Source organism: Chiloscyllium punctatum, chromosome 21, assembly GCF_047496795.1.
Source record: "Chiloscyllium punctatum isolate Juve2018m chromosome 21, sChiPun1.3, whole genome shotgun sequence".
Taxonomy (NCBI): Eukaryota; Metazoa; Chordata; class Chondrichthyes; order Orectolobiformes; family Hemiscylliidae; genus Chiloscyllium; species Chiloscyllium punctatum.
This window is the reverse complement of record NC_092759.1, coordinates 36,294,377-36,320,773: the sequence shown is the minus strand read 5'-3', so window position 1 is coordinate 36,320,773 and position 26,397 is coordinate 36,294,377.

Here is a 26,397-nt window from a genome sequence, read left to right as displayed (position 1 = left end):
AAGTATCTCGAACCCCTCTACACCACTTGATCTCTTGTCCAATCACCTTCAAACATGCATGAATGCCTACTTAAATTTCTCTTTTATTACTGTAAACCACTCAGTATTCACACTTTTATCATTGTTCCTCCCCAAATTCATTTTCACCCCCTTCATTGGATTGAATTCCTTTCAGCACTTCTTCTTGCCAATTGGTTCCGATCTCCCTGCAGTCTATGGCTTCCATCCTCAAGGTTAACTACATGACTAATTGTTACATTATTTGCAAACTGCTAAATGATGGCCACGACAAGTAAGTATAAATCATTGACCTATATGAGAAAACAATGGAACTCATAGAAACCATGGTTTAAAAGCTTGCAGAGGACAGCAAAATTGGAGACTGTAAAGAAGGTGATCTAAGATTCCAGAAGGATCTTAATCCAATGCGTGTTTGGCTTGAAAAATGTCACAGGAAGTTCAATCTGGATAAATGGAAGGTATTGCATTTTGCTATATCAAATAAGAGTAGGGTTTATACAATTAATGATCGGGCGTTGCATCGTGTTGTGGAACACGGAGGCCAGGGATGCAAGCACACAATTCTTTTTAGTTTGCTTCATATATAGACAGAATGGTTAAAAAAAATGTAATCTTGCCTTCGTTGCTCAGTCCTTTGAGCGTAGGAGTTGGTACGTTATGTTGAAGTTGAATCGGACATTGGGTGATGCGTCTTCTGGAAAACTGTGTCCAGTTCTTGTCGCCCAGTAATAGCAAGGAAATTATTCAGCTGGAGTAGGTTTCGAACAGGTATACCAGCATATTGCTAGTTAAGACGGTTTGAGTTATAACGAAAGGCTGGAAAGGCTGAGAATAGTTTGACTCGAGCACTGGAGGTTAAAAGGAGACCTGATAGAAATGTATAAAGTATTGAGAATTCGGATAGAGTTAACTGTAACTGTCTTTTCTCCAAGGAGGCGCACTTCAAGACGACAGCGCAAATGTTTAAAGTGAAAAGAGGGATTTAAATAAGACATGAGAGGCTTTTTTTAAAAAACAGAGGATGGCTTATGTGTGCAATTCACTTCCTGACGCTGAGATGAATGTAAGTATATTTACAATATTTACAGGATATTTGGATCGATAAATGAATTGGAAACTTTCAGGGAGATTTTAAAAAGCTATTCATTTATGCCTAGCCCATTACTTATTGCCCAGCGGGCAGTTCAGAATCAACCACGATATTATGGATCAGGAATCATATGCCCGCCAGACCAGATAAATATGGCATTTTCTTCTCTGATTCAACATCGTCATTAGACTCTTTAACTCTTGGTATTTATTGAAGTATAAGTGCAGCATCTGCCATGCCAGGATTTGAACCCGTGAGCACTGAATTATATCTGGAATTCATATTAACAATGCAGTAATAATATCACAAGGACATCATTAAGGGTAGTTACAGGAGCCGTCAGATGCGACTCGTTTAGTTTGTCATTATGTTCAGCATGAGCTGGTTGGAGTGAAAGGCCTGTTTCCAAGCTGTGTGAGTCTGTAACTTTGACGCTATGAAACTGGCAGCAGGTTGGGACTAACAGTAGCATTGAGAGATTATTTAATCTCCTTCTGGGATATGTAATCTTGTTGATTACTCTGGAGGTTCTTTTGCTCATTGAGCCTTCCCACACACGGGACTGTTGAACAGTCTGTCCCCAGCTTGACTCAGTAAATGAGTTTCCACTTCCGCAGGTAATTGAATCCCACATTGCCCTGGTTTCTCTGTGATATCTGTGTCCTTGTATCTACCCAGGGTGAATGATTGATCCAAATTATGTCCACGCAGACGTAAATTCTGTTGTCCATGTTGTGAATATGTTTTTATTCTTCCTGATATACCCACAGGGTGTGGATGTCGCTGGTCAGGACAGCATTTGTTGTCCATCCTGATTCGCTGCTGCCTCGCTGCACAAGAGACATGAATTAGATCCCAGTCTTGTGTGACTGTATGCAGTTTACACATTCTCTCTTTGCTTGTTTGAGTTTCCTCCCACAGTCTGAAGGTGTGCAGGTTACTGGGATCAGCCGTGGGAAATGAAGGGGAACGGAATAGGTATGGAGTGTGGATCTGATAGGATGTGCTTCGGAGGGATGGTGTCGACTGGAAGGGCCGAATGGCCTGCTTCCCCATACGGTCGGCATTCTCGGATTAAGGGCCAGCTAGGTTGTTCTGGTCCAGGAGTTATACGTCGGCAGGATTGGAATGGTAGCATCCCCTGCATAAGGGAAGAGCATGAATGGGATTGCAGGAAATTAAAGGCATGTTCTCTGTTCCTGAGGTCAGGCTTCCATTCCAGGTTCTATTCGTCGAAATTTAACATTACCAGTTCCGTGTGTGAGTCCCCAGGGATGACTCGTTTATTACATAACCACAGCACCACCTTCTCTAGGTTGCAGCATTTACTGGGAACAAGAAGCTGATTCTGTGCTGATGCGAGCAAAAGCAGGTGCTACTGCCAGTGTCAGAACAACTGATCCAAATAGCAAAATGAAATTCCGAACCTTGCCACCCCAAAGTTAAAGTCTCCACACGCTTTAGATGCGCCACTCGGCTGTCTTAGCAACATGTATGGCTTATGGCTATAATATTATAAATGAGGACAAGTATTCCCTTCCGCGCTGCTTCTGACCGGAGCAGTCCCAACCACAGAAATACACGCGCCTCTTTCCCGTCATTCCAATCCATTTTCCAATTGAATCGTCGTGGCTGCTTCACACAGTTTCTCTGATTCCGGATTTGGAACGGGGATTATATCTGATTGCCTGCAACAGTTGGTACTGCCTTGTGTGTGCAAAGTGATGAAGTAGCCGATGTTAAACTGTAATGTTTTTGAAGCATGCATTTCAACAATATCCTGCACTGTCCCATGAGTTTGGATAGTTTCATTCTCCAGTACTCTCATTCATGGAATCTCCACAGTCTCTGAGTACGTTGAAGCCCATTCTGAGTTCCCACATGCCTGTCGCTAAGTCCTGATATTGTACATTCTCCCTGACATTCCCTCTGCTACCATACTGGTTGCAGGTTCGAAATTCGCTCTGTGGACTGCTGTAACCATTTCGTAGTTCATACTTTGCGTTGTGATTGCAGCATCCTCGGCTCGAACCCACAACATGGCGGTCAGTTCTCTCAACGTTTTACTTTTGGTGAAACAACGGAAGAAATTATTCGCTTTTTACATGATAATATTCTCCGAGGTAATGATTTGTTTTCCATTGAAATTCGTTCTCTGATAATTGTGCGTTTCATGTATCAGGATTTAAACCCAAACGTTCTCGAAGGTGTCTCTCCCTCCCACTCTCCCTAACTCTCTTTTCCGTCCTTCGCTCCATTTGATTCAGGCTTTGCACAATCTAACATACACTTTCACATTGATACCGTCCAGTCTGTGCCATTGCACTCACTGTTGCTGGGTGACCGTGCCGCAATCTCTTCATTGCCACCTTCAAATCATTCGATCCGTTTGGATACCATGGCTGTGAGATCAATTCTCTTTATGCAGCTTTGACTGACATGGACCAGAGATTATTGGAGCGTGAGGGTCAATAAAAGGACAGAAAATAATTGAGGAAAAGAGACTTTATTGGAAAAGAACAGCAGCGCTGGCTTTTGCGATAGCCTAGTGGTGTTATCGCTGGATTGTAAACGCAGAAAGGCAGGAAATATCTGGTCAGACGGGTTCGATTCCCACCACACCACCACGATAATAGAATACCTGCAATTAGGGATATGTCATCGGTTATTCTTGAGGGAAGCAAACTGTCGTCCTCATTCTGGTCTGGCCTCCACGTGAATCCAGACCGCAAGGCAATAAATGCTGCGGAGCCACACCGCATGCTGTTACAGAATATATAACGGTTCATTCGGCTCTACCTAAACTGTTGTCTGCAATGCACATGAGTCCAGGGATGTGATCGGACTGGGAAAGGTGCAGGAGCGATTCACTCGGCTAGTGTCTGGGCTAAGAGTTTCAGTCATGAAGAGAGACAGGACAGACTGGGATTGTTTGTCACCGTGCAGAGGAGTTTGTGAGAAGGCATGATGCTGATGTACAAAATAATGCATAAGGTAGACTGAAATAAGCATTTCCCATCGATTGAAATGTCGATCACAGGGGGCCAGAAATTTAATGAGAAAGGCAGAAAGGTTTAAGTAGATGTGTGCAAAAGCGTTAGAGGCTGGCGGGTGTTGGAATTTTGGAACACACTGTCTATAACGGCCAGTGAGGCAGGAACCCTTATAACATGAAGAAATATTCAGATGTGAATATGTTCTGCTAATAACTATAAGGCTATGGGCTAAGCGATTCGGGTCGTTAAGAAATTGTTTTTGACAAATGGAGCCACGACGAGTTGAAGGATCTCCTTTGAAACTTTTGTCCTCGGTATGTTATGCGGGAGATAGGAGCTCGATTCCTCGCTAGGAGAGTGTAAGTATTTTAAAACTGTCGCTCCATTCCCAACTGTGGGTGATTAATGCCTGCCCTTCCATTCTCCATGGGACATGCAACAGGAAGGACAGTGCTGTCTGAATCAGAGTAGGGAAGGACGGCAGCTCCCGGTGAGACAGAGTGTCAGTGAAAGTGCAAACACGTGACTTCCGCAACCTGCACCTTTTGTCTGTATTGGAATCTAAACCATTTAATAGAAAGAAGAAGGAAACTGAAGCAGAAACAGGATAAACCAATTCAGATGTGAGCGCAGAAACATATTCCACAGCATCATGAGGAAAACTGACAAACGGCTCTGAGAACGAGTGTGTCTTTCACAACTGTTAGTTCACTAAGGTGTTTTTGTTCCACTTAAGCCCTTAAGAAATTGAATAACAATTTAACTGAAGACTTGAAATGTTAGAACATACCAGGTGATGAGTCACGTGCTGGAAACTGTGTTTCCAAGCCAGATGTTTGATGACTGATAATGATGCAATAGGCTGAAGGGCCATTCGCCATGCTTCAAAACACTCAATGACTCATTTTTCAACTGAACAAAAAAGGCAAAAACAAAGTCACCAAGAAAAGTTCCAAGCATTGCATATGTCTTCCTTGGTGCGAAAGTGTTGAAATTCAGCTCTCTCATTGCTATGTCCCAATATTGATTTCCAGTCAGGGAAAAAAGATTTGTTGTTCCTTATGAAATTCTTAAATTGAACATGAATTCTTGACATTTCAAAACAGCAAAGAAAGCAGTTCTTTCAGAGTAGGTGAGAATTTCATATCGGAGATAAAATCAAAAGGGAAGAAACGCTGAAATGAGTTGCATTTGCCTGCTCAGACTCAGTACAACAAAAACAATCCTTATTGAACCATACAGGTTTTTTCAAGGATTTATTAGGTTGGATGCAGGAACGTTGGATCTGTGACCGGAGCACCTCGTATCGAATGACTTGGAGATGCCGGTTTTGGACTGGGGTATGCAAATTTGAAAATCACACAACCCCAGGTTATAGTCCAACAGGTTTAATTGGAAGTACTAGCTTTCGGACCACTGCTCATTCATCAGGTGGTTATGGAGTACACCGTTGTAAGACACAGAATTTATAGCACATGTTTACAGTGTGAAGTAACTGAAGTTATACAATGAAAAATACCTTGAATGTTCGCTAAGTCTCCCATCTGTTGGAATGACCATGTTAGCTTCACTTCTTTCATATGTAAAGCGCATTTTTTAAAACTTTAAAGTTACATTCTCAGGTGAACTTTAACAATTGGTGTCAGTCCCCGGGTGCTGCTCACTGTTCCATAATGTTTAGACTGATTCTAATTTTTAAAAATGAGTGAGCAGAGACTTGGATTCATGCAGTTTTTGAGCAATCGACAATAGACAATAGACAATAAGTGCAGGAGTAGGCCATTCAGCCCTTCGAGTCTGCACAGCATTTCAATTTGATCATGACTGATCATCCTTAATCAGTATCCTCTTCCTGCCTTATCTCCATAACCCTTGATTCCACTATCTTTCAGAGCTCAATCCAACTCTTTCTTAAATGAATCCAGAGACTGGGCCTCCACTGCCCTCTGGGGCAGAGCATTCCACACAGTACAATGTAACTCTGCAAAGTACAATGTAACTGTGCAAGTACAAATTCATCCCACAAACGTGTATGTGTGTGTGTGTTTTGAGTGTGTGTGTGTGTTTGTAGGAGGGTCTCTGTGTGTAGATAGGGCGATGGGATCACATGTACTGTGACATGAACCCAAGGTCCCGGTTGAGGCCATCCCCATGGGTAGCGAACTTAGCTATCAGCCTCTGCTCGGCCACTTTTACCTGCTGCCTGTTCCGAAGTCCCCTTGGAAGATTGTCACCAAAAGGTCCGAGGTCGAATGTCCTGGACCACTGAAGTGCTCTCCAAGTGGGAAAGGGCACACCTGACTGTTGAATAATGTGCAGTGCACATTCATCCGTTGCTGTAGCCTCGGCTTGGTTTCACCAATGTACCATGCCTCAAAGCATCCTTGTCTGCAGCGTGTTGTTTTTTTTTAGTTTAGCATCAGTCTAAATATGATGGCATGGACACTGCACACATGGATTAACACCTTCAACATATTATCTGGGCTGACACTAATTGTTAATGTTCACCCGAGAATTTAAGTGTTAAAAGAAAGTTTTACGATTTACATAAGAAAGAAGTGAACCTAACATAGTCATTCTAACAGATGGAAGACTTAACAAACAATCAAGGTATTTTTCAATGTATAATTTCAGTTACATCACACTGTACACTTTAGCTATAACTTCTTTGTCGGACAACTGTATACTCCACAGCCACCTGATGAAGGAGCAGCTCTCCAAAAGCTAATGCTTCCAATTAAACCTGTTGGACTATGACCTGGTGTTGTGTGATTTTTAACTTCGTATTAGAATGCGGATCTCATAATTAAAACAGGTATGAAGAAGCATTTATTCTCTCAGACAGTTCTGGACCCATGGATTTTCTTGCATCAGAATGCTGTCGAGGAAGTGTCATTAGGTGTAATGAGGCTGACATCGGAAGATCTTCAAACAGCAAAGACATCAAGCATTATGGGGAAAGGCAAGAAAGTGCAGTTCAAGGTTATCAGATCAGACATGAAACCATTCAATAGCGGAGTAGACTTGATGGTCTGAATGATGTCTTTCTGTTCCTAAAATTGTTGGCCTTAATATGAAGCTGCAAAACTGACCTGAGTAAAATGTGCCAAATTAAAAATGCGTGGTCCCCCTGGAACACTGAACCGAGGTGAAATGTACAAAGAACAACACACAAAGGAGAGATAATGTGGGTAATTGATCCGGAGTGATCAGTATACCAAGGTAAACAGGAAAAACGATATTCATCATCGACAGTGAACCTGGCTCCACTAGCCATGTAGTTAACCCTCACAAACCACCATTCCCCTTCTATTTTCCTGACGCCCCCTCCGTTCTTGATTGCAGCTGATATTGGTGATGTGGAACTGTACCATGCAGGAAAGCGATTCTGACTGCTGCGCAGCATCATTCTGCTTCGAAAGATCAGGCAGTATTTCATATTGATGACTGTAAATGTTAACATTTAACAAGCCATGACAGTGAAAGCATTGAGTCCTCATCACTATACTACCAGGGAAGATTTCTGTTAACACCACTCTGGACACCATGAGATTCGTCATTCTCTTCTTCCATCCTTCGGTGCATGATCCCCTCGGCTCTATTCCGGTTTTGTTGGTTGGTTTACAATATTGATGCTTTCCAATCATGTGTTGCGTTGGAGTTTCTCATGTATGAGACCTTCTCTCTGAGCTAGCAATGTGCTGGCTCACTGGTGATAACACTGGCCTTGTAAATTACAAAATAGCCCATTTTGCTTGAAATTGCCCATTCCTGTTTTTCAATCCAAGAACTTGAAGAAAACCATTCGGCAGGATAGGAAATATCGGGCGTGAGCAATGATCCAGTTTGGCAGCAAGAAGGAGGTTAGGCAGTATAAACTACAGAGTGGAGGGGAAACAATGGGTAAGGAACACTGGGAAAGGATGGGCTGATTGCTTCCTTTCTTTGCTGTAGACAGGCACTGGTGTTGAAGACTGAAATGGGACACTATCAGCCAAGTGAGTGAAATCTTACTTTCTGTTTGTTTTCTCCCGAGGCTTGTGTCAGTCTGTGGGTAAAAATGGGGTTCAGTTCCCTGACTTGGTGTGAACACTTGTTTCCCATCTCAAACATCAATTCCACTTATTTTGCCTTACGAAATTTAAACATTCAAGGGAAATTAGCATTTAGCTGAACACTTGAAACGTCAGAGTTGACAAGTTTACAGCCCAAGTGCTGGGAAGTGAGATAATGGGACCCATTTCTGTGCTGTAAACACTCGATAATTCAATCATTTTTGAGGGGAAACATATCTGGAGTGACATAATCCCAAACACTGTGTTATGAAGAAACTGTGCAACTGCTTCTGCCCTCATCCCTGGTGGTCTAGTGGCTAGTATTCGGCGCTTTAACTGAGTGGCCTGGGTTAGTTACCGTTCAAGAAATTAGGACTTCTTGTTCCTGACGCAGAGAGAGCAGCTCTGCTCCGAATCTGTTTAATGCCTTAGATCTGTTAATACCCCAGCTCTTTAAGGAAGGGAAAAGTGCCTTCCCTCTCTCTGCACAGTCGGACAGTTAATCCTTCATTCTCCTCTGATTCCACTTCACAAAGAGTTTCAAAAAACGGTCAAAACTGAGTCTTAGCTATTTCTTTTCTGTGTTTTTCATACACAGGAGCTGCAGCGATTGAGTGGGTTGTTTTCTGAAAACAAAACGTACCTATGAACAATGTGTGAGGCTATTCCAGGATTGTCTTCTCTGACAGCGCTGGGACATGACTGATGTTCTCTATGATATGGAACTACCAGTGGTTTAGTTGGGTAGGTAAAGTTAAAAATTACACAATATTAGGGCATAGTCCAACAGGTTTATTTGCAGCACTAGTTTTCAGAGAGCCGCTCCTTCATCAGATGGGTGTTTTTCTGGCTATGTGAAACTTGATGTGTGTGTCAATATGCGCAATCTTTTGGAAGATTATCTGGACTTTAACCGACCGTTCGTGGTGTCGATGGTACCCATGATTTGGAGGTGTTGGTGTTGGACTGGTCAGGACAAATTTAAAAATCACACAAAGCCAGATTAGAGTCCAACAGTTGACAACCATCTGATGAAGAAGAAGTGCATGTGTTCACTGGTGCGTCCAAATATGCCTGTTCGATGCAACCTGGTGCTGCATGATTTTTAGCTCTGATTGTTCTTGGCAATGTTTAACTAATCGAAGACAGTGAAAGAATTTTCCTTCGTGGAGATAAAAATTTCAAATAATATCCACCTCAGTGTAACAAAAATGATTAGTTTGGATGTGTGACGAATCTCCACAATACGTTTGCGCCAAATAAAAGTCGAACCTACAACCGCCTGATCCGTAACCAGCTATATGAATGGTTGTACCACTGGCCAGATGCATAGCTGAGATTTTGCACGCTGCAGAGCTGCGGTATTAACAAAGACATGAGCAATAACAGTGACAGTCACAAGATGAACAAAGAATAAAGATAATCACCATCACTTCAAATTGTCCCCAAAAAGCTACCATTCACAATCTGATCAGCCAATCAATGAGGTCACTATGATCGAGGAAATTACAACTTACTTTGCCGTGTTTCCACCATAATTAGAGGACAACTCCAGCCTAATCGCAACATCGCATATTCCCATTAATTTTCAGCTTTAAATTACGTTAATGACCTGTCCGTATTTGCAGGAAATTGAATAACATGAAATGAGTGAAAAAGTTCTTCTTTTGATGTACTCCAGTGCAGAGTCGACCAGAAAAGAAAAGTCAAAGACCTGAAACATCACTCCCATTTGTCTCTGTACCAATGCATTTTCCTGCGTTTAATATTTGCAAGACTTGTCTTTGATAGCTAAAGAATTAATTATTTTCCTGGGACAAATTCGTCACAAATCAATCAACATCTGAGGTGTTAGAGCCTATTTTACTTAAGTTTAAAATAGTTGAATATCCTTTCCCCCAGCCTAATGTACCAATACTCCCTCGTCTTCCATGTAAATACCAGCTGCTCCAGGTGAGGTTGGAGCTCACAACCTGATGTTCCAATGCTCCTTGCTGCTCCATGTCAACGGAAGCTGCTCTAGATGAGGTTGGAGCTCCCAGTCGCTCCATGGCCATAGAAGCGGTCCAGTTGAGGTTGTATCTACCAGTCTGATGTCTCAATACTCCCTGTTGCTCCATGTCATTAAAAGATGGTGCAGGTGACGGTGGAGCTCACAGACTGATCTCGCAAAGCTCCCTGCTCCATGCCAACTGAACCTGCTCCAAATGAGGTTGGATCTCGCTGTCTGATGTCCCATTGCTCCCTGCTGCTTCATGTCAATAAAGGCTGCTCCAGGTGAGGCTGGATCTCCCAGCCTGATGCCCCAATGCTCCCCCACCCCCCGCCGCCCCGCTGCTCCATTTCAATATAAGCTGCTCCAGGTGTGGTTGGAACTCCCCGCCTGATGTCCCAATGCTCCCTGCTGCGCCATGTCAATAAAAGCTGCTCCCGATGCGGCTGGATCTCCCAGTCTGATGCCCCAATGCTCCCCCCCCCCCCGCTGCTCCATTTCAATATAAGCTATTCCAGGTGTGGTTGGAACTCCCAGCCTGATGTCACAATTCTCGCTTGTCCATGTCAACAGACGCTGCTACTGATGAGGTGGGAGCTCCCATCCCTGGCAGCTGACACACCTCTATACCATCATAGAAATACGGCCCACTGATCATTTCCACCACTGGAGCCATTGGTGCAATATCCGCATCATGAGAACCTAATCTTATTTTTAATCACCACAGAATCACTATTTACAAAATACTTTCTTTCTTAAACCTTATTTAGCATGTGCATATTTCAGTCAATCCAAAGTAAGATAATGGTGCTAATTGACGTATGTTCAATAAAAAAATACATCCTATTTTTCATGTTGAGTAACTGCTACTTTGCAACGACAATGTTTGTCATGAAATCACACTTTTATTCCAGGTGAGGGAATGTGGTTGGTATTATTTAAATTGAACTTGTTCACTGCGTAAAATTATCAAATAGATTCAATTTCAAGAAAAGATTGGTAATGTTGTCATCCACCTTGAAATGTGGTGTCTTCTTCTTTCAGCCACACTGGTATGAGAACGAAACTTCTGTTAATGACATGCGTATAAAGACACTTGAAATCATTTTTCATGTTTATGCTGCATTAATCTGCGGTTATTCATTCACAGTTTAGGTTCACTTCCTGCAGTTAACATGCTGACTTCTCCAGTTTCTCATAGTTCAATGTGATGCATCCAGTGTGTGCATGACGAGAAGGAGCTTGCTTCCCACATCTTGTGTTTATCTGTGTCTTATGTACAGCCTTCATCAATGGCGAGAGCAAGGGGGAAAGGGCGACACCAACGTGTAAGTCTGTCCGTGCCAATGCACAGTACACACATCGGCAATTCTCTACTGTGCACTTTCAGCCAGTTCTCGGTGCCCCTACACCAAACCCCTGCCCCTTTTGAAATATCTCCATTATTTTGTGCTGTCTCTCTGTGCTCTTCTCACCAACATGAATCACTTCTACTCAACCTGCTTCAGATTTCATCTGACAAAACAATCATTAAGAATCCCATTGCATAAACATACACTTTGAATCTCTCGTTATTTGGTTTTCCTGGATCTCTTTCATACGATAAAAGGTCACAGCAGCTTGACTTGAAAAACAAAATCGCGTTCCTTTTCATTATTCCAATTCAATCTACATTTCAATGCAGTTTAGGCAACTGGCTCAAATTATTCTTTGAGATTTTATAATAGCGTCGATGCATATAAACAGACCTTTGGTGTTCCAGTTTCAATAAGACAGCTGTGATAATCCAAAAATAGCAACATCGAAAACAGCAACGAGAGTGGGATTTGAACCCACGCGTGCAGAACACAAGCGAATCACCTGAACCTCTCGGCCACCTCGTCATATACAGTTGAGCAGCTATGATCTTATGAATAAGTGAATTGCGTAAATTATGCAGAACAGCAGATATTTCTCCCTGGTGTTGATGAAATGATAAATAGCACAGTACGGTTCCAAGATTATGATCTGACCTCTGGGTTGTGGGGCAAGCGCATTCCCACTGTGACACTCTGCTCACAGTGGTCTGAACAAAAATGAAGAAATGACTATGTAACAAGGTCTGTTGAATTCTGTGAAGATTTGAAGTCAACAGAATGAAGAACCCGAGACAGCAGGAGGTGTTCTTTCAAGAAAGAGTTGGATAGAGCTCTTAAGGAGAGTGGAATCAAGGGTTATGGGGTTAAGGCAGGAACACATTACTGTTTGAGGATGATCAGCCATGATCATAGTGAATGGTAGTGGTGGCTCAAAGGGCAGAATGGCCTACTCCTGCACCTATTATCTATCGTCTATTAAATTGCCTGTGAGGAATTGTTTGCCAGACTGGAGGAGAGTGAATAGTGCTCAATGTCATTATTCGGAACACTTTTCTTCCGCTCAGATATTTTTGACACGCACTAGTGTACAGGACAGACAATTTCAAAATCCTAACTAAGGCTAAAATGACAATTGAATTCAACAATGCAAAAACCTTGATCTGTATCATTTTCCCGGGCCGTGCGACACCAAGTCACTGTATGATTACAGCAACAGAGTGGGCAAGTGTCAGAAGGAGAATGAGTGCAGTGGCAGAGCGCATGCTGGGAACAGCAGTTGACACACGGGGAAGTGCATTTCCCACAACAGGAACACTTCCCAAACAGCGGACTTCAGTGGAAGAATTCAAAGGGGGTTTACACTTTGGAATTTGATGCCAGACACACAATAGAGATCTGTCATTGAGTCTGTTCAAGATTGAGTTTTTAAGATTTCTACAGATGAAAAACAAAATAAAATGCTCATTGGTTAGTGAAGACAAATGTTGAAATTGTATATTTCAACAATCTACCCATCTTTGCAATGAGTAGCTCACCACTTTCCTCACTCGGGGTCAGAACCACTGGCGAAGATGATCGTATAATCCCCGTAACTAGCCATGGAATCAGAGAAACTCGGTTTCCCAAACGTTCAGGTATAACCAGGAATGTGGAGGTAACCATTAATGAGTTGCTCTTGGGCTGCAGTTGACCAGTGCACAGTGTCTCTGTTTAAGTATAGTGGGGTGTGCTGTGCCGAAGTTTTAAGTTTCAGCCTAACATGGAGAAGTTTCAATTGTCGTCGTGTTGAGGAGTACGGACAGAAGGTGATATTGAGCAAAGCCAAGTTTATGGGAAAATACCCGTGTTTGTGGATTGAGAAACGGCCTCTTCTGGATAGTGACTCCTTGATCAACAAACACACTGCAAGTATCGAAAACGTGAAGAGACATATGTGGAGAGAGAGCCGAAGGTGATTTTTCAGCAGATGGATAACGTTTCCCATGTGCACTGCGTTAAATTCCGGGAAAATCGATGTTGAGCTGGTTTAATGTTATGCAGTTTGGTGCAAACTCACAAAGGTTATTGCAATAATCAAAAAAAAAACACACATAGGACCGTTTGAATATTGTATTAAATTGAATTTTGGTCTGAGCATATTTTATCTTCAATGGCGTGCTGCAGAGGAGTATAGAGGGTTAACAATAAAAAAGGACAGAGTCTTCTCGGTGCATTTCTTGGATGGATATAAGAATGTACGAAATATGCATAACATCATGTGAAGGTGTTGCCTCTCCTAGTGACGATTCAATTCCTACTCATTAGTATATAACTTCTGTCTGCAGTTATTTTAGGACATCAGCTCCATTTACAGAGTTTCACCTCGAATAATACGCCAGACCTTACCAATCCATGAACTTTTTATACTCAATCTTATTCAGTTGTACGTGTTCATGAAATGTCTTTGTGTCCGAAGTCAACCAAATTCGAAATTGTTACACAAGCACACTGACTTTCTCTCAATGATAAATTCCCTGCTTGTATGTTTGTTCGTGTATCTTTTAAAACATTGTGAAACCAGCTTCTACGCTTTATTTTTGAAAAGTCGTTCACGATTTAAATAACTCTATTGAGTGGAAGAAACTTTCATCCACACTTTTCTTAATCATTCACTAATGATTTTGAAGCTCTAACGAAAGTTATTGATCCATTAGAAAGAGGGAATTTCCCTGATTTAGTCATTCAAAACTCGCGTTATGTGAAAATCTCATTTGTTTACATCAACTTGCGTGTTTCTGCTCCAGTATTTCAAAATCTCGTGAATAAACTCCTTCATTCTTTCTATCATCCCCTTTGTATCCTTTCTGATATTCGTATGTCTCAGTAAACAACGTCACTTGGCTTTCTAATATCTTGCTATCCAGGAAACAGTGTCTGTGCCCTTTCTAACTTCTTCACATGTTTTTGGTGGAGCATGAGGACAGGGATTACACACAATGTTCCCACTGAGTATGACAAAAAGATTTTATAGTTTCACTATGAACTCTTTGCTTTTTAAATATGACGCCTCTATTTATAAACTCCAATAAGGTAAATTACTATCTATCCAGTTCATGGACATCGTCTCCATGGAGACGAATATTTTCTATCACTTCCTTTATTCTTCCACGGAATGTCTGAAAGGTTTGTACGGCCAACATCTCTAATTCCCCGTGTCCTGAGTCAGTCTCAGCTATTTCTAAAGGCGACTGAAGTTCAAATACTTCATAGTGTGTCTCCCGTCATTCCAGTGCAGACTGGTTCTGGACAGTAAATGCCAACACCAAAGGCCACCGTGGATCTGAAATCAACATTTTCCACATAGTAATGGTCGTAGCTATTGTGTATCGTATGTCCGTGTTCTTGTTCAATTTGTTCATCATTTCATGATTCCCTGTATTGAATTCGACTGAATGATTAATTTGTGAATGGAGACATTCCCTTCACCACTCATTCGAAACTCCATGGAACATTGAAAGATTTAACTCATACACTTCCAGAGGATAGTCCTGCCATTACTGGGATGAATAAGTGAAAATTCCCCACGTATCCTGGATGGCAAGGATTTGCTTTTCCATTTTAGGAGATCATTACAGCACTGAATCCCATGTGTGCGTTCATGAAAACCAAAACAGGTGCAGCAAGACTTTAAAACTAAGACTTTGCTATCTGCTTGCATTGGTTGTCCCAAACATTACATTCCATATTATGGTATGTTTGTGGATGAAAGTACTTTCTGAAACTTGAGGAATTATATTTCAGTTTTGTCAAAACATTATCATTCGCTGTTCTCTCTTTCCCTTTCAGTTTCCCGTTTAATATCCCGTATTTTATCGGTTTATCTAAAGCATTCAATAATTTCAATCGATCTCGCTCCTGATTACCAATCCGAGAGAATGCCACAATGTTGTCAATTTATATGCAGTGCAGCTGGAGGGCGCGGTGACCAAGTGGAAAGGCATTGGTCACGTGAACCAAATAAAAGGAGCCGGCTGGTGGAATCTGGCCGTTCCATCACAGTCATATTTAAAACATCTAACGTAATCTTTAGCCAAATCATATTGGCTGAAAATAAGAAAACAAAAATGAAAAAATTGCTGATGTTGAAAATCAAACAAAAACAGTCGTTGCTGTAATATTTCAGGACGTCTGGCAGCATCTGTGGAGAGACGGACCCAATGGATGTGAAACGTTAACTGTGATTCATCTGCACAGATGCTGCCAGCACACCTGTGATTTTACAGCAATTTCTGTTTTTGTTTCCGATTGGCAGATTTCGTCGCAGTTCATGAGAACAGTGCTCATTAGAATCAAACAGACAGCATGGTCCTGGGAGTGTGAAATGAGACAGTAATAATGAATGAGTGGAGAGTGTTGTACTGGAAATGCACAGCAGGTCAGGCAACATCTGAGGAGCAGGAGAATGGACGATTTAGGCATAAGCCATTCATCAGGAATTAGACTTGTGAGTCGGGAAGAGGAACAAAGCTGAAGCCAGGTGCCAACTTGCAGGCACCTCCTCCTCCAGGCCACGATCACAAACTCTCCTCCCCTCACCAAACCATCATCTCCCAGACCATCCACAATCTCATCACCTCTGGGCATCTCCCAGCCACAACCTTCAAACTCATTGTCCGTGAACCGCGCACTCCCCGATTCTACCTCCTTCCTAAGATTCACAAACCTGACTGCCCCAGTCGACGTATTGTCTAATCCTGAGCCTGTCCCATCCGAATAATCTCTTCCTACCTCGACACAATCCTCTCTCACCATTCAGGAAATGCCCACTTACATTCGTGACACCCCTATACACTTCACCTCCTCCAAGAATTTTGTTTCCCTGGCCCCCAATGCGTCATCTTCACCATGGACATCCAGTCACTGTACAAATTCATCTGCCATGACAGAAGTCTGCAAGCCTTCCATTTCTTAATCTCACACTATCCCAAACAATACCTTTCCACCGACATCCTCATCCACTTGGCTGAACTGGTCCTCACAATCAACAATTCTTTCCAATTCTCCCACTTCCTCCATTGACGCTGGTAGCAATGGGCACCACATACGACCTAGCTATGCCTGCCTGTTTGTTAGATACTCGGAACTGTCCATCTTTCACAATTACACAGGCACCATCCTCCACCTGTTCCTCCACTACATTGATGAATGTTTGGGTTCACTTGGTGCTCCAACGAGGAGGTTACATAGCTCAACAACTTTACCAACACCTTCCACTCCGACCTCAAATTTATCCGGATCTTCTTGGCAACTTCCCTCACCTTCCTGGACCTCTCCATCACCGAACTCTGGCAACTGACTAATTACAGACATATACTACAAGCCCACCGACTCCCACATGTATCTAGTCTACATCTCCTCCAACCCTATCTCGTGTAAGAACACCATTCCTTATTCCCAATTCCTCCACCTCCAGCACGTATGTTTCCAGGATGACCAATTTCACCTCAGAAAGAGGCAGTTGGTCTCCTTCTTCCACGATCACAAATTGCCTTCCCACGTGGTTGACAGCGCCCTCTGGTTCAACACCTCCATTTCACACACCACCACCCTTGAAGCCACGCCTCTCAGCGCAACAAGGACAGAACCACCTGGTGCTCACCTTACATCCCATCAAACTCCGCATAAACGCATCATATTCTGCCACTGATGCCACCTCCAAACAGACACCATCACCAGAGATATATTTCGCTGCCCAGCCCTGCCAACATTCCGTAAGGACCATTCCCTCCATGACCCCCTCTTCAGGTCCATACATCCCCCCCAACCAGCCCACAACCCTCTCCTGGCATCTTTCACTGCCGCCAAAGGAAGGGTGAAACTAGCACCGACACCACTCCCCTCACATCAGCCAAGGCCCGAATGGATCATTCCACATCCATTAGAAATTCAACTTTACAGCGACCAATGTCATCTACTGAATCCGTTGCGCCCAGTGCGGTCTCCTCTACATCAGGGAGACAGGAAACCATCTTGCAGATCATTTCAGAGAACATCTCTGGGACACCCGCACCCACCAACTTCAATGTCCCGTGGCTGAACACTTCAACTCCCCCTCCTACCCCATCAAAGACATACAGGTCTTGGACCTCGCCACTGCCAAACCGTTACCACCCAACGCCTGGAGGAGGAACACTACACCTACCGGCTTGGGACCCTAACACCACACGGGATAAATGCGAATTTGAACAGTTACCTCATTTCCCCTCCCCAAGCCCAAGCCTTCAACTCGGCACCGTCCTCGCAACCCTTTCCATCACTGCTATTTCTGACCTATTTTCTTCTCCCTCCTATTCATCCATCTATTACTTTCCAGCTAATTCCCCTCAACCCCACACTATTTCCTTTTATCTCTCAGCCCCGACTCACAAGCCTTATTCCAGATGAAGGGCTTAAATCTGAAACCTGAATACTCCTGCTCCCCGGATGCTCCCTGATCGGCTGTGCTTTTCCAACATCACACTACCAACTCTGATCTCCAGCATCTGCAGTCCTAACTTTATCCTTCGAATTATCAATGACCTTAGAGTGAATATATCCCTCGATTGCAGTGATCACAGTGTGACTGAGTTTTCCATTTATTTTGGGTGAGGGCAGGCTGGATCTGAGACGAGCGATTAACATCTAAACAACGGGAATGGTATCAGATAGCGAAGTTAGGGCGGGCTGAAGTGAAGTGGAAAATTCTGTCAGAAGATGGGTCAGTACAACTGCATCACATCATCCAGACTGTAAAAGATACACAGAAGGAGAAAATCAACTTCAGTGCAGGCACAATGACAGGTAAAGTGGAAAGGAGACAATACAACACACTGAGGTGCAGTGGAATTATTTATGTGAAAGGATTCGATATATAAGCGACACCTTTACATATGGACTACCCTCACATTGGAAAAATGAATTTCCTGCAGTGTAACGGCGATATTTGCCTGTGACATCACAATGTTGAGAGACACTGACATAGTTTCTTCTGTAGCAGCGTGGCCGAGTAAAAGCATGATCGTCCCATTAACCAGAATTCAATACTTCAAAGCTCTCCTCTGCGCTGTACAACTTATTTGCTGCGCCTATAGTCAGATCTCAATCGCTTGACTGTGTATCTTCTTCTGCTTCCTGCTTCATGGAAATACTTGAAACGTGAACAAATCCACTTTCCACTTTCACCAATCTTTTGCAACTCCCGAGTTGGCACAGGTACGAGTGACCGATTGGCCTTCTCGAGTGTTCTCACTCTGGTATGATCTGAATGATAAAGAGCACTGTGTCTAATCTGCAGAATGTCCCCAACGGGACGGTGCTGTTTATCCCATCCCCGGGGACTGAGCTGTCTCTATTGGCAGAGTCTTCAGCCATTTCCCTCCACTTGCAGGCATTATGACGGGATGTAAATGTGGATATGCTCTGAAGCTTCCTCTCACGGGCACAGCCAGGTGCAAGAGCGCCGCTGGAACTTAGAAACTTTGATTGCGAACTTCCTCCAAATATCATTTATTTGAGAGAGAGAGAAAGATGCCGAGCTGGTGGGAAAGAGAGAAATGGGCTGTGGACTCTCTTGCCTCAGTAAAATTCAAATCAGTGCATTTTTGTGCTGCCCATTTGATGTTCAGAATCAATCTTCACAGAACAATCCAGCAGAAAGGCTTTTGTTTCAGAGCCGTCCGTTTCTTTGCTGCAATCGGGCATCAGTTAACATCTGAGTCCCAAATGTTCCAGATGAAGCAACTCCGTATGAAACCCTCACTCACTGAGAACCATTCCCACAGCCAGGAGCTGCGGGGCTGCAGACAGTCCAAAGCGGAAGGGAGGATTAAAAACGAGCCATTATTTCTCCCTCAGCCATTCTGTCACAGAGACAGGGAGAGGGACGGCAGAAGGTGTGACGTCATTCACGTGCCGACAGAAGCCGTTCAGCCCATCGAATCCACGGTAAATCTCTATCGCTTGTTTCTATCTGAGGTTATTCATCATCAGTGCTGCTTGTTCTAATAATAGGGAACTGTATCTGTGTCGAAATGCTGTCTCCAACAGACTGAACCACATGTCATTCACGGCTGTCATGGGGACAGTGCTGATCTGGAAGTTTAGAACTAGGGCGAGGTGGGGGAAGGGGAAATGAGGAAACTGTTGAAGTCCACATTGATGCCCTGGGGTTGAATTGTTCTGAGGCGGAAGATGAGGCGTTCTTCCTCCAGGCCTCTGGTGGTGAGGGAGCGGCGGTGAAGGAGGCCCAGGGCCTCCATGTACTCGGCAGAGTGGGAGGGGGAGTTGAAATGTTGGGTCACAGAGCGGTGTGGTTGAGTGGTGCGGGTGTCCCGGAGATGTTCCTTAAAACGCTCTGCTAGGAGGCACCCAGTCTCCCCAATGTAGAGGAGACTGCATCGGGAGCAACGGATACAATAAATGATATTAGTGGATTTGCAAATAAAACTTTGATGGATGTGGAAGGCTCTTTTAGGGCCTTGGAGAGAGGTGAGGGAGGAGGTGTGGGCGCAGGTTTTCCAGTTCCTGCGGTGGCAGGGAAAGTGCCAGGATTGGAGGGTGGGTTGTAGGGGAGCGTGGACATGACCAGGTAGTCACGGAGGGAACGGTCTTTGTGGAAGGCGGAAAGGGGTGGGAAGGGAAATATATCCCTGGTGGTGGGGTCTGTTTGGAGGTGGCAGAAATGACAGCGGATGATTTGGTTTATGAGTAGGTTTGTGGGGTGGAAGGTGAGCACCAGGTGCGTTCTGTCCTTGTTACGGTTGGAGGGGTGGGGTCTGAGGCGGAGGTGCGGAATGTAGATGAGATGCATTGGAGGGCATCTTTAACCACGTGGGAAGGGAAATTGTGGTCTCTAAAGAAGGAGGCCATCTAGTGTGTTTTGTGGTGGAACTGGTCTCCTGGGAATAGGTCCGGTGGAGGCGGAGGAATTGGGAATATGGGATGGCATTTTTGCAAAAGAGGTAGGGTGGGAAGAGGTGTAATGCAAGAGGTAGGGTGCGAAGAGGTGTGCATCGGGTCAAATCCCCGTCACATACGTGACTGTTGTTCTCATGTTTATTTTTTCTCTACGTGTGCTGAAGTAACACAGTGAGGGAGCAATTACTGTTGTCAGACATACATGTAGGGGCGTATTAAATACTGAAGTTGTGAGATTCGAGCAGTGTTTATTAACATAGACCATTCACTGTTCGAAACTCTGGCTCAGGAGTTTGACAGAGAGCGAATTTGAGCAAAGGTTGAGCCGGGGCGTTTACCCCATGACGTAACACGAGTTTCTGCGGTTGCTTTGTTGTTCACCTCATTTGTGTGTTTTGCATCATTGAGGATTTTGAAGTTGTCCCCTCTGTAGAAAAGGCCTGTGCTTTTGCAACATTGTACAAAAGATGCAGTACAATAACAGCCGATGCTAATTCTGTCTACATATCCAGATATTGATCCCTGGAAACAGCATTGTGCACTCTCCTCGAGTCTGGAAAATAACCTCCTCACATATAATGTTATATTCTCACTCTCATGGCACTTTTCATTCCATCGGCTTCTGTTTTTCACGGAATCCGATTCAATGGATCTTGTCACTGTGTGTGTACAGGTGTCAATGTCTGTCTGCCTCTGTGTGTGCATGCCTGTATGTCTGTGTTGGTGTGTGTCGGTGTGTGCATGTCTCTGTGCATCTCTGTGTGTCTGTGTGATAATATGTGCTTGTTTTGTGTGTGTGCGAGTGATTGTGTGTCTCTGTGTATCAGTGATTCTGCGTGTGTGTGATGAGTGTGGGTGTCTGTGTGTAGGGGGCTTGTAAGGGTGTTTTCTATGTGTCAATGTGTGTATGCTTCTGTCTGTGTGCCAGTGTATGTGCATATCAGTATGTATCTGTGTGCCTGTGTGTGTGTCTGTATTTCTGTCTCTGTGTTCCTTTGTGCATGTATGTACGTACATGTGCTTTTTGCGTGTCTGCATATGTGTTAGTTGTGTGTCTGGCTGAGTGTGTCTGTCCGTGTATGAGAGTAAATGTGCATTTGTGGGGAGGGTGGGTGTCTATGTGTGTTAGTGTGCATGTTTGTTTGAGTGTGTATGCCTGTCTGTGTGTGAGCATGTGTGTGTGTGTGTGTGGGCACTGTGGGTGTCTCTGTGTGGGGAGTGTGGATGTTTTCGAGCGTGGGAAGCATGGTTGTCTTTGTGTTTGTGTGTGTGTGTGTCTGTGTGTGTGTTTCTGTGTTTGTGTGCGCGTGTGTGTCTGTGTGTGTGTTTCTGTGTCTGTGGGTCCGTGTGTGTCTATGTCAAAGAGTGTGGTGCTGGAAAAGCACAGAATTTCAGGCAGCATCCAAGGAGCATGAAAGTTGGAATTTCGAGCATAATCTCATCATTAGTAACGAGGCTTGTGGACCATGTGGGCCGAACGATAAATGGAAGGGGATGGTGCTTGGGTAAGGCAGCTGGGAAGGCGACAAATAAATGATGGTGGAGTGAAGGTGATAGATTGGAGCAAAGAGTGAAGTGGATAGTGGGAATGAAGACGGACAGGTAGCACAGTTCAAGAGGGAGGTGCCGATTTGGAAGGATGGATCTGGGATAAGTTCTGGTGGGGGGTTGGAATGAAGAAACGAATGAAATCTGTGTCTGTGTGTGTTCTGCGGGTGTGTGTGTGTGTCTGTGTGAGTGCATGCGTATGTGTACATGTATGTATATATATCTGCATGGTTGTAATCATATTGTGTGCGTGTGTGTGTGTCATGGGCGTGTGTATGTCTCTTTGTGTGTGTGGCTCTCTGCATCTCGGTGTGTGTCGCGTGTGTGTGTGTGCGTTTGTAAGTGCGTGTGTAGGGTGGCTATAGGTATGTGAATCTGTATGTGAGTGTCTGTGTGCAGCTGTATATGTCTGTGTGCAAGTGTCTCTGTGTGTGCACGCGTTTGTAGTGTGTGTGTAAGTGTGTGTGGCGGTGGCTATGAGTATTGAGTATCTGTGCATGAGTGTCTGTGTGCAGCTCGATGTGTGTACATGCCTGTGTGTTTGTGCGTGTTTGTAGTGTGTGTGTGTGTGTGTGTGCGTATATGTGTGTTGTTGGTGCTCTCAGTTTGGATGGTGCTGTGAGCTGATACATTCCCTCTGTCCTTCCGAAACTGAATCCCTATGATTTTCGCCCTCCATTACTACCTGTACAGAGGGGTGGGGAGACCAGCAGAGACTGAGAGCGACAGAAAGCTCAGCAAGTCTGTCACCATCTGTGGGCAGAAATGGAAGTTAATGTTTTGGGTTGAGTACCCCTTCCTCAGAAACTCATGTCAGGGGGATAGTACATCACATTAACACCACAGTGACTGCCAGACTCGCCCTACACTGATACACACAGATAAACACACACGAACACAGAGACATAGAGACACTCACTCATACACTGACACGAATACAGACATGGAGTGTCTGTCAGTATTTCTCTTGCTCCGGTAACTTTGTCAATATATCACTTGGACTCTGGTATGTGTCAGTTTTTTTCAGTCTGTTCATGGTGAGTATTTTCGTAATGTGCTTGTTCACACTAGTGAGAGAGTCAGTAAGTATGAGTGGAGAGTGATTGTAGGACAATTTCATTGCTTGCCGAAACCAAACCTGGAAGAATTGTAAAGTGTGTGGAGGACAGTGTGGAACTCCAAAAGGGCAGTGACAAATTGGTGTAGTGTTCTGTTTTATGGCAGATGAGCATCAATGCAGAGCAGTGTGAGATGATGCACTTTGGTAGGAATAACATTGACAGACAATATAAAATATCTGTACAGTTATAAAAGGGCTGCAGGAGCACAGAATGCTGGATATATATGAGGACAGATTATTGGACATGGCAGGACAAGTGAGGAGAGCAGTAAATGTCACAGATTATTTTCAGTATTTGAGCTTTTTACAGGAGTAGGTATAGGAGGGAGCCTCCGTGCTCCCTTCCTGGGAGGTTATGGTGACGATGTGTTGTGAGCCCACACTCTGGCCACCGAGATGGTGGAGTTTCCATTTATATCAGCTCTACACAAAAGAGAGATGGCATCAGGGCCACGGCTTCTAAGTTGTGCCGGGGGAAATGGAACTGCCGGTGGGTTTAAAGTGAGAATTGCCCTTCACTGAACATTGCTCCTTACTCGTTTGGTGAGATGTGGATGTTTCAGAATCTCCACACGAGGCATCCCGGTCCTCTCCAACTCGTAGCACGGTCCTCCCCATGTGGTGGTGGCATGAGGGAGCGGATATCGGGCACTCCACCACCCGGCTTGACCATTTCTGTCCTATTCCAGGCTGTTTCTCCTGGAATGGTGTAAAGGAAGGGAGGGAGGGAAGGTTGCAGTCGGTGGCCCTTCTCTTAGTTCTGGTGTAGTTGTGGCAGGGGAAATGGTGAGGTGTCAGGAGGGAGTTAGTCTATAGTGTTACGGCCATGTTGCGTTATTAGTGTGGGTGGTATAGTGGAGGGAAATTAGGAGAGAGAGAGAGAGAGGGAGAGAAGGTGCAAGAGTGAGAGTGGTGGAGCATGAGTCTAGTTCGGTGGTCGGTGCTATAACAAATATACAGTGAGTGCGAGGGAGCAGAGAGAATAGAGTGACCCTTACCCTGACAGAGTGGGGAAGGTTATTGATGCTTGTCCTGTATTGCTGGACATTTCCTCAGAACGCAGATACAGCACTGAGCTGGGTGGTGAGCTCGGACAATGCTCAGGGGGTCTGGTGGTGTGGGTCCCTCTGGGAAGAGAATGGTCTAACTCTGTACTAGCCCATCCACCAGGTCTTCCAAACCCCTGTCCAAAAAACCGTGTTGTAATTGTCCCTTATCTGCCATGCTCAAGGTAAACAGTGCAGGGCAACTTCTAACTAATAAAGCTCAACCGTCTGCCCATTGGCCTTTTGAAGATGGCAGCAGTGCCAGAGATCACGGAATATCCATGGGCATCCGAGCGATGCTGAGTACCTCCAGCCATGATGGGTGTGAGAATCGGGCTGGTATTGAATAAGAGGGACACCATGGGGTGGAGTGGGTAGTTAATGAGGTGAGTTTGATAAGGTAACACCAGAAACTTGCTCAGACTCGTACAGACAATCCATCTGTCACATTCAATGAAAACGTCACTGAGACAAATTATTCTTAGATTCAGACCAGTGAGTCATAGATTCTGTTGAAACCACTAACAGTCACAAAGCTGCAGTTGCTTGTACAATGCTCTCCATCACAGAGAAGAACATAAACTTGACCTACCCTTGGGAAACGAGGTAGGGCAGGAGATTGAGTTATCAGTGGGGAAGCACTTTGGAACAAGTACTCATAATTCTATTAGTTTTAAAACAGAGATGGAAAAGGATGAAGTGGATCTTAAAGATAATTTTTTAAATTGGAGGAAGGCTAATTTGATTATATTAGGCAAGAACTTGGATAGGGTAAATGGACAAAGTCTTTTGCCTGGGGTCCGAGAGTCAAGAACGAGAGGGTATAGGTTTGGGGTGAGAGGGGAAGGATATAAAAGTGACTGAAGGGACAATATTTCACACAGAGTGTGGTACGTGTGTGGACTGAGCTGCCAGAGGAAGTGGTGGAAGTTGGTACGATTGCAACATTTAAGAGGCATTTGGATGAGTGCATGAATAGGAAGGGTTGGGAGGGAAATGGGCATGACGCTGCCAAGTGGGATTGGATTGGGTTGGGATATCTAGTCGGCATGGATGAGGTGGACCGAAGGGTCTGTTTCAATGCTGCACATCTCTATGACACTATGACTCTAACTTCCAAACTGGATTGGAATCGATATTCACAGATAAGGGACCAGCTCGGAAGTGGGAAGCCTTCAAAAATGAGATATCAAGAGCCCAGAGACAGTATGCCCCTTTTAGGGTGAGGGGTAAGGCTGGAAGATGTAAGGAATGCTGGCGGATTGGAGAAATTGATGGCCTAGTCACGGGTAAGAGGGATGCCAATGTCATATAAGGATATCAGGAGTCGATGTTTTTACAGTATTCATTCACGGGATGAGAGTATAACTGGCTTAGCCTGCATTTATTACCCATCACTAATTGCCAAGAGGCAGTTAACAGTTAACCATATTGTTGTGGGTCTGGAGTCACATGTAACCTAGACCAGGTAAGGATAGCTGTTTGCTTCCTTCAAGGGCATCAGCGAACTAGTTGGGTATTTCAAACAATCAAAACTAGATATATCATCGTCATCAGCCTCTGAATTCCAGATTTAAAGTGACTGTCGAGAAGATTCTATCGCCAGTAAAAGTATAATTAAAAGGGAAATCCGGAGGCCATAAAGGGGGCTTGAGAGAGCTTTGACAAATCGTGTTAAGGAGAATTCAAAGGTACTGTACAAACACATTAAGGACGAAAGAGTAACACGGGAGAGTTTTGGGTCACTTAAAGATCAGCAAGGCTTCCGATGTGCAGAACAACAGGAGATGGAGGCGATACTAAACAAGCACCTTGCATCAGTATTTACTGTGCAGAAGGATATGGAAACTAAGGAACTTCCGAAATTGACAGTGACATCTTGAAAAGTATCTGTATTACAGAGGAAGAGATGCTGGAGTTCGTAAAGCCTGTAAAGATGGAAAAGTCCCCAGGACCTGATAAGCTGTCACCTCGAACTCTGTGGGAAGCTAGGGAAGGGATTGCTGGGTCACATGCTGAAATACTTGTATCATTGATTGTCACAGGTGAGGTGCCAGAAGATAGGAGGTTTGATAACGTGATGTCATTACTTTAAAAACATTAAGAAGGATGGTAAGGGAAAGCCGCTGAGCCTGAAGTCAGTGATGGGCAAGTTGTTGGTATGGATGATGAGGCACAAGGTCTGCATGTATTTTGAATGGCAAGGACTGATACGGAATCGTCAACGTAGCTTTAA